This window comes from Amblyomma maculatum, chromosome 3, assembly GCF_055883805.1.
Source record: "Amblyomma maculatum isolate TAMU_Amacu chromosome 3, ASM5588380v1, whole genome shotgun sequence".
NCBI lineage: Eukaryota > Metazoa > Arthropoda > Arachnida > Ixodida > Ixodidae > Amblyomma > Amblyomma maculatum.
In genome coordinates, this window is record NC_139346.1 from 121,688,620 (window position 1) to 121,698,154 (window position 9,535).

At 43.0% G+C, this 9,535-nt stretch overlaps 3 non-coding genes across 3 annotated transcripts; all 3 read left to right on the plus strand.

Annotated features, from left to right (window-relative positions):
• The first annotated feature begins 1,027 nt into the window (after positions 1-1,027).
• On the plus strand, positions 1,028-1,152 carry LOC146195845 (U5 spliceosomal RNA). Its single transcript, XR_014706239.1, has one exon. It is a non-coding gene; the product is annotated as a U5 spliceosomal RNA (small nuclear RNA).
• Positions 1,153-7,295: 6,143 nt separating this feature from the next.
• Positions 7,296-7,421, plus strand: LOC146195846 (U5 spliceosomal RNA). Its single transcript, XR_014706293.1, has one exon. It is a non-coding gene; the product is annotated as a U5 spliceosomal RNA (small nuclear RNA).
• A 1,590-nt stretch (positions 7,422-9,011) lies between these two features.
• Positions 9,012-9,137, plus strand: LOC146195847 (U5 spliceosomal RNA). Its single transcript, XR_014706260.1, has one exon. It is a non-coding gene; the product is annotated as a U5 spliceosomal RNA (small nuclear RNA).
• The last annotated feature ends 398 nt before the right edge of the window (positions 9,138-9,535 follow it).

Below are 9,535 nucleotides of genomic sequence, written 5' to 3' on the forward strand. Positions count from 1 at the left end.
CATGATGGTGTGCAAAAAGGTTGGAATTGGAGCATGTTTGCCAACGCATTATACTTAGTGGCACGGGCAGAGGCGCATCAATGTATTTTTATTTCTGGGCAGCCAGGCCATACCATATGTCCCAGCTACTTGGGATACACTAGGCATTTGTTTAAGGTACAAGTGCATGGTTCTTGTTTGTGCAATTAGTCTGTAGGTATACACTGCAAGTTTGTCAGTAACCATCGTGATCTTGGCCAAACAGTGGATAAGCTTCTATTTCTAACAAATGCGCAATCATGGCAAGGCGTATGCCAACTCTATTTGGAGACGCGCTCGTGCACACTCCCTCTGCTTGAAATGCACAGGTCAAGGTTTCGAGCGCGTGATGATGGGCTAGTTGATGAGCCATTATACTGAAGACACAACTATGCACCAGACAGGTGTCCCGTCTCCTGTGTAGATTTGTCTTCAGTATAATAAGGTTTGGAGACTCCTAGCAGGTCTTGGGCTGCGAATTCAACTGAGGCTAGCGAACATCTATAATACAGTAAAGTTCCATAAGGCTTAACACCGAAGTTGACTATCATGCAATAATTTTGTCATTAACAACAAAGTGAATGCCTCTCCAGAAAGTTCAAACTATAGGCTTTTAAATATCGCATTCCTGAGTTGGATTCTCGGGAGAGGGGGGGGGGGGGGGGGGGGAGGGGAGAGAGATTTAAAGTTCAGGGTTATTTTCGAAGCAATAAAGTTAGATGAACAAGCCCAGGCTCCAGTCCATAGGCGTGACTACAATGGCAAGCACAGAACAATTCCTGTATGTGGAAATGCCTAATATGTGACAGCGTTTCCACATTCCACATACAATAATTTCAATATTTTACTAAAAAAACAACTTTAATGGGGTTATATAGTACTTATACGTGGCTAGAAACCCAGTTTGCGCAGTAACTATGCAATAATTTTATCATAGTTTCCGCCGTTAACGAGCACACATAGGCATAAAAGCTGCAATGGGGGGGGCGAGCGAAACGGTTTTGGAGTATCACTCAACTCTCTCCTCAAATCTACGTACTAATCTTTCGCCTTTTACTAAAGATTACCGTGAGGAGGGACACTCCAATGAGCCTATAGGCCAATTTTTGTGGGGCCTTGCCGTTTAGGCGGGGCCTAATCACTGAATCGAAAAAAAGACTATTTTGCCTTTGTTGAATGTTCTTGTCAACGGGGTCAGCTGCAGTTGCAGTACCAATTCACTGCACGTACGACTACATTATACACTGTAGCACTGCTCAGGGGCGCCAACGCGGATCGGGGTAGAGAGGGTTACTCCTGATGCCGCTCGGCCGCTTCCTAATAGTGATACCTCGATACGAATTCGGGCGAAATCCGGAATTGCGCGTGATATTGTTCCGTCCATTTTTCAAGTGTTCAAAATTTCCCTCTTCACATGTTCGTTTGTGTCAAAAGTTTGTACTTAAATACTACAATTCAGTTACTTTGCACCAAAATTAAATTTCGCAAACAGCGGTGAAGTCGGTCAGCTTCGTACTGCGGCCTGGCGCGTACGTGGTTCATTTTGAATGGTGCCACATCATCATCACAAACCCCTGCTTAGTAGCAAAAAAGGAAAACGTATTATAACTCGTGCTGCTTGAAATGTACATTAGGAATCCGAATAGACTCGCCGGAAGTAAACATACATTCTCTTGGCTAGCTCTTCTTGCCGGCATTGAAGCTACAAAACGCCCACACTCCTCAAATCTGACAGAAGCTCAGGCGGCTGCACGGTTCGACATTTTTCACGGATTTCAAGGAGGGTGCGATATTAAAACGGGAGCGTACAGAAAAGGCAGGATTTTGGGCGACAGTGGCTTTCCAGCCGGATAAATCCAGCGCCCTGATCACGTTCACAAAGTTGGTCTGGGTCGCTGAAACACTAAAACGTTTTTTTCAATCTTCATCGCGCCTACAACTTGTGACTGGAACCATATTGCTGCTTAAATTGTATGCATCAATGATAACGAACTCTTTCATAGCTGTTTAGCTAACATTGTATAATTAGGAGAAACTTACTTTTATAACGTCGTGATTCATTGTATGATCAGGAGATACTTGTTCTGTGCTATATGTTTAACTGCATTACTTGTTTTTTATTACATAATTTGACCACTCCCCTCCTTAATGCCTCTGGCATTTAGAGTAAGGAAGTATAGAATTGAGAGCTAAGAGTTCCGGGAACAAAAAAAAATGGGGGGGTAGGGGGGCGTATATTTTCTTCAAGAAATATGGCCTTTATATCGATCAATCAGTCTGTTTTCTCTCAAACAGAAAATGTGAGGCTAAGCTAATGTCAAAATGTTTCAGATTAGAAACATATTCGTTTGTAGAATGTGTGCACACTAATTGTTGTGTTCACATGCAACGTGAAAGACGTTAGCGCCGCTATGTGTTGTATGTTAGCGACACTAGATGGCGATGGCCGCGCCAAAAAGCACAAGAAGCAAAAGCAATGTGCCTAGACCACGAAGTTTTCCCGTTTACAAGAATACGTTGAGCCTAAGATCCGAATTCATACAATAATTTCATTATTTTTACTAAAAGAACAACTCTAATGGCGTTATATAGTACTTATACTTGGCTAGAAACGCAGTTTGCACTGTAACTATGCAATAATTTTGTCATAGTTTGCGCCGTTAACGAGCGCACATAGACATAACTGCTGCAATGGGGTGACGAGCGAAACGGTTTTGGAGTATCGCTCAGGTCTCTCCTCAAATCCACGTACTAATCTTTCGCCTTTTACTACAAGAATACGTTGAGCCTAAGATCCGAATTCATACAATAATTTCATTATTTTTACTAAAAGAACAACTCTAATGGCGTTATATAGTACTTATACTTGGCTAGAAACGCAGTTTGCACTGTAACTATGCAATAATTTTGTCATAGTTTGCGCCGTTAACGAGCGCACATAGACATAACTGCTGCAATGGGGTGACGAGCGAAACGGTTTTGGAGTATCGCTCAGGTCAGGTGTAGTCGCCTGTACTATGTGGAAGTTTGTTGGGAAGGTTTTCGGTGTGTTTCCTACACATGCCCCGAGACAGCGGAATAAATTTGATTACTTGGTGTACTATACAGTGATGTATGTACTGTGGCACTTCCGTAATGTGTCAGAGAGGTCGAGAAGACGAAACAGAGCAATGTTTCCCAGGTTGCGCAAATTGCGCACAATCATACATGCTCATTTAGAGGAACGGCTGTTTGTTTTGGGGGAACAAGAGTTCCTCCGCCAATGGTCAACACGGTATTTTCATGTATCTAAAAACAGAGTGCTTTTAACTGTTTGAAGATCTTTTGGATGTATCATAACGGCCAGCTCGGACCTACACTAGTAGTTGTGTAACCTATATGGCTAGGTCACTTTTGTTGTCTGTTGTAACTTCTGGGTATGTGCAAAGTGATCATATGCTCTTTTGAGTGTCATTGTTAACATTAATGCTTGCAGCCAATTTTTGATTTGGAGGGTGTTGTCCTCTTGTTGTCATCCAGCATCCTCTCATGTTTTTACATGATTGTATTGATCCCGTGCCATGGTATTGACGGGCCTGTTTTGTACTGCTGTACTTGACATGTCACCTTCGGGTGTAATAAAATTTTTTCTTTCGCCTTTTACTAAAGGTTACCGTGGGGAGGGACACTTCAATGAGCCTATAGGCCAATTTTTATGGGGCCTTGCCCGTTTGGGCGGGGCCTAAGCACTGAATCGAAAACAAGACTATATTGCCTTTGTTGAATGTTCTTGTCAACGGGGTCAGCTGCAGTTACAGTACCAATTCACTGCACGTACGACTACATTATACACTGTAGCACTGCTCAGGGGCGCCAACGCGGATCGGGGTAGAGAGGGTTACTCCTGATGCCGCTCGGCCGCTTCCTAATTGTGATACCTCGATACGAATTCGGGCGAAATCCGGAATTGCGCGTGAGATTGTTCCGTCCATTCTTCAAGTGTTCGAAATTTCCCTCTTCACATGTTCGTTTGTGTCAAAAGTTTGTACTTAAATACTACAATTCAGTTACTTTCCACCAAAATTAAATTTCGCAAACAGCGGTGAAGTCGGTCAGCTTCGTACTGCGGCCTGGCGCGTACGTGGTTCATTTTGAATGGTGCCACATCATCATCTCAAACCCCTGCTTAGTAGCAAAAAAGGAAAACGTATTATAACTCGTGCTGCTTGAAGTGTACATTAGGAATCCGAATAGACTCGCAGGAAGTAAACATACATTCTCTTGGCTAGCTCTTCTCGCCGGCATCGAAGCTACAAAACGCCCATACTCCTCAAATCTGACAGAAGCTCAGGTGGCTGCACGGTTCGACATTTTTAACGGATTTCAGGAGGGTGCGATATTAAAACGGGAGCATACAGAAAAGGCAGGATTTTGGGCGACAGTGGCTTTCCAGCCGGATAAATCCAGCGCCCTGATCACGTTCACAAAGTTGGTCTGGGTCGCCGAAACACTAAAACGTTTTTTTCAATCTTCATCGCGCCTACAACTTGTGATTGGAACCATATTGCTGCTTAAATTGTATGCATCAATGATAACGAACTCTTTCATAGCTGTTTGGCTAACATTGTATAATTAGGAGAAACTTACTTTTATAACGTCGTGATTCATTGTATGATCAGGAGATACTTGTTCTGTGCTATATGTTTAACTGCATTACTTGTTTTTTATTACATAATTTGACCACTCCCCTCCTTAATGCCTCTGGCATTTAGAGTAAGGAAGTATAGAATTGAGAGCTAAGAGTTCCGGGAACAAAAAAAAATGGGGGGGTAGGGGGGGCGTATATTTTCTTCAAGAAATATGGCCTTTATATCGATCAATCAGTCTGTTTTCTTTTAAACAGAAAATGTGAGGCTAAGCTAATGTCAAAATGTTTCAGATTAGAAACATATTCGTTTGTAGAATGTGTGCTCACTAATTGTTGTGTTCACATGCAACGTGAAAGACGTTAGCGCCGCTATGTGTTGAATGTTAGCGACACTAGATGGCGATGGCCGCGCCAAAAAGCACAAGAAGCAAAAGCAATGTTCCTAGACCACGAAGTTTTCCCGTTTACAAGAATACGTTGAGCCTAAGATCCGAATTCATACAATAATTTCATTATTTTTACTAAAAGAACAACTCTAATGGCGTTATATAGTACTTATACTTGGCTAGAAACCCAGTTTGCACTGTAACTACGCAATAATTTTGTCATAGTTTGCGCCGTTAACGAGCACACATAGACATAACTGCTGCAATGGGGTGACGAGCGAAACGGTCTTGGAGTATCGCTCAGGTCTCTCCTCAAATCCACGTACTAATATGGCTAGGTCACTTTTGTTGTCTGTTGTAACTTCTGGGTATGTGCAAAGTGATCATATGCTCTTTTGAGTGTCATTGTTAACATTCATGCTTGCAGCCAATTTTTGATTTGGAGGGTGTTGTCCTCTTGTTGTCATCCAGCATCCTCTCATGTTTTTACATGATTGTATTGATCCCGTGCCATGGTATTGACGGGCCTGTTTTGTACTGCTGTACTTGACATGTCACCTTCGGGTGTAATAAAATTTTTTTCTTTCGCCTTTTACTAAAGATTACCGTGGGGAGGGACACTTCAATGAGCCTATAGGCCAATTTTTGTGGGGCCTTGCCCGTTTGGGCGGGGCCTAAGCACTGAATCGAAAACAAGACTATATTGCCTTTGTTGAATGTTCTTGTCCACGGGGTCAGCTGCAGTTACAGTACCAATTCACTGCACGTACGACTACATTATACACTGTAGCACTGCTCAGGGGCGCCAACGCGGATCGGGGTAGAGAGGGTTACTCCTGATGCCGCTCGGCCGCTTCCTAATTGTGATACCTCGATACGAATTCGGGCGAAATCCGGAATTGCGCGTGAGATTGTTCCGTCCATTCTTCAAGTGTTCGAAATTTCCCTCTTCACATGTTCGTTTGTGTCAAAAGTTTGTGCCTAAATACTACAATTCAGTTACTTTCCACCAAAATTAAATTTCGCAAACAGTGGTGAAGTCGGTCAGCTTCGTACTGCGGCCTGGCGCGTACGTGGTTCATTTTGAATGATGCCACATCATCATCACAAACCCCTGCTTAGCAGCAAAAAAGGAAAACGTATTATAAGTCGTGCTGCTTGAAGTGTACATTAGGAATCCGAATAGACTCGCCGGAAGTAAACATACATTCTCTTGGCTAGCTCTTCTCGCCGGCATTGAAGCTACAAAACGCCCACACTCCTCAAATCTGACAGAAGCTCAGGCGGCTGCACGGTTCGACATTTTTCACGGATTTCAAGGAGGGTGCGATATTAAAACGGGAGCGTACAGAAAAGGCAGGATTTTGGGCGACAGTGGCTTTCCAGCCGGATAAATCCAGCGCCCTGATCACGTTCACAAAGTTGGTCTGGGTCGCTGAAACACTAAAACGTTTTTTTCAATCTTCATCGCGCCTACAACTTGTGACTGGAACCATATTGCTGCTTAAATTGTATGCATCAATGATAACGAACTCTTTCATAGCTGTTTAGCTAACATTGTATAATTAGGAGAAACTTACTTTTATAACGTCGTGATTCATTGTATGATCAGGAGATACTTGTTCTGTGCTATATGTTTAACTGCATTACTTGTTTTTTATTACATAATTTGACCACTCCCCTCCTTAATGCCTCTGGCATTTAGAGTAAGGAAGTATAGAATTGAGAGCTAAGAGTTCCGGGAACAAAAAAAAATGGGGGGGGGTAGGGGGGCGTATATTTTCTTCAAGAAATATGGCCTTTATATCGATCAATCAGTCTGTTTTCTCTCAAACAGAAAATGTGAGGCTAAGCTAATGTCAAAATGTTTCAGATTAGAAACATATTCGTTTGTAGAATGTGTGCACACTAATTGTTGTGTTCACATGCAACGTGAAAGACGTTAGCGCCGCTATGTGTTGTATGTTAGCGACACTAGATGGCGATGGCCGCGCCAAAAAGCACAAGAAGCAAAAGCAATGTGCCTAGACCACGAAGTTTTCCTGTTTACAAGAATACGTTGAGCCTAAGATCCGAATTCATACAATAATTTCATTATTTTTACTAAAAGAACAACTCTAATGGCGTTATATAGTACTTATACTTGGCTAGAAACCCAGTTTGCACTGTAACTATGCAATAATTTTGTCATAGTTTGCGCCGTTAACGAGCACACATAGACATAACTGCTGCAATGGGGTGACGAGCGAAACGGTTTTGGAGTATCGCTCAGGTCTCTCCTCAAATCCACGTACTAATCTTTCGCCTTTTACTAAAGGTTACCGTGGGGAGGGACACTTCAATGAGCCTATAGGCCAATTTTTATGGGGCCTTGCCCGTTTGGGCGGGGCCTAAGCACTGAATCGAAAACAAGACTATATTGCCTTTGTTGAATGTTCCTGTCAACGGGGTCAGCTGCAGTTACAGTACCAATTCACTGCACGTACGACTACATTATACACTGTAGCACTGCTCAGGGGCGCCAACGCGGATCGGGGTAGAGAGGGTTACTCCTGATGCCGCTCGGCCGCTTCCTAATTGTGATACCTCGATACGAATTCGGGCGAAATCCGGAATTGCGCGTGAGATTGTTCCGTCCATTCTTCAAGTGTTCGAAATTTCCCTCTTCACATGTTCGTTTGTGTCAAAAGTTTGTACTTAAATACTACAATTCAGTTACTTTCCACCAAAATTAAATTTCGCAAACAGCGGTGAAGTCGGTCAGCTTCGTACTGCGGCCTGGCGCGTACGTGGTTCATTTTGAATGGTGCCACATCATCATCTCAAACCCCTGCTTAGTAGCAAAAAAGGAAAACGTATTATAACTCGTGCTGCTTGAAGTGTACATTAGGAATCCGAATAGACTCGCAGGAAGTAAACATACATTCTCTTGGCTAGCTCTTCTCGCCGGCATCGAAGCTACAAAACGCCCATACTCCTCAAATCTGACAGAAGCTCAGGTGGCTGCACGGTTCGACATTTTTAACGGATTTCAGGAGGGTGCGATATTAAAACGGGAGCATACAGAAAAGGCAGGATTTTGGGCGACAGTGGCTTTCCAGCCGGATAAATCCAGCGCCCTGATCACGTTCACAAAGTTGGTCTGGGTCGCCGAAACACTAAAACGTTTTTTTCAATCTTCATCGCGCCTACAACTTGTGATTGGAACCATATTGCTGCTTAAATTGTATGCATCAATGATAACGAACTCTTTCATAGCTGTTTGGCTAACATTGTATAATTAGGAGAAACTTACTTTTATAACGTCGTGATTCATTGTATGATCAGGAGATACTTGTTCTGTGCTATATGTTTAACTGCATTACTTGTTTTTTATTACATAATTTGACCACTCCCCTCCTTAATGCCTCTGGCATTTAGAGTAAGGAAGTATAGAATTGAGAGCTAAGAGTTCCGGGAACAAAAAAAAAAATGGGGGGGTAGGGGGGGCGTATATTTTCTTCAAGAAATATGGCCTTTATATCGATCAATCAGTCTGTTTTCTCTCAAACAGAAAATGTGAGGCTAAGCTAATGTCAAAATGTTTCAGATTAGAAACATATTCGTTTGTAGAATGTGTGCACACTAATTGTTGTGTTCACATGCAACGTGAAAGACGTTAGCTCCGCTATGTGTTGTATGTTAGCGACACTAGATGGCGATGGCCGCGCCAAAAAGCACAAGAAGCAAAAGCAATGTGCCTAGACCACGAAGTTTTCCCGTTTACAAGAATACGTTGAGCCTAAGATCCGAATTCATACAATAATTTCATTATTTTTACTAAAAGAACAACTCTAATGGCGTTATATAGTACTTATACTTGGCTAGAAACCCAGTTTGCACTGTAACTACGCAATAATTTTGTCATAGTTTGCGCCGTTAACGAGCACACATAGACATAACTGCTGCAATGGGGTGACGAGCGAAACGGTTTTGGAGTATCGCTCAGGTCTCTCCTCAAATCCACGTACTAATCTTTCGCCTTTTACTAAAGATTACCGTGGGGAGGGACACTTCAATGAGCCTATAGGCCAATTTTTGTGGGGCCTTGCCCGTTTGGGCGGGGCCTAAGCACTGAATCGAAAACAAGACTATATTGCCTTTGTTGAATGTTCTTGTCCACGGGGTCAGCTGCAGTTACAGTACCAATTCACTGCACGTACGACTACATTATACACTGTAGCACTGCTCAGGGGCGCCAACGCGGATCGGGGTAGAGAGGGTTACTCCTGATGCCGCTCGGCCGCTTCCTAATTGTGATACCTCGATACGAATTCGGGCGAAATCCGGAATTGCGCGTGAGATTGTTCCGTCCATTTTTCAAGTGTTCGAAATTTCCCTCTTCACATGTTTGTTTGTGTCAAAAGTTTGTGCCTAAATACTACAATTCAGTTACTTTCCACCAAAATTAAATTTCGCAAACAGTGGTGAAGTCGGTCAGCTTCGTACTGCGGCCTGGCGCGTA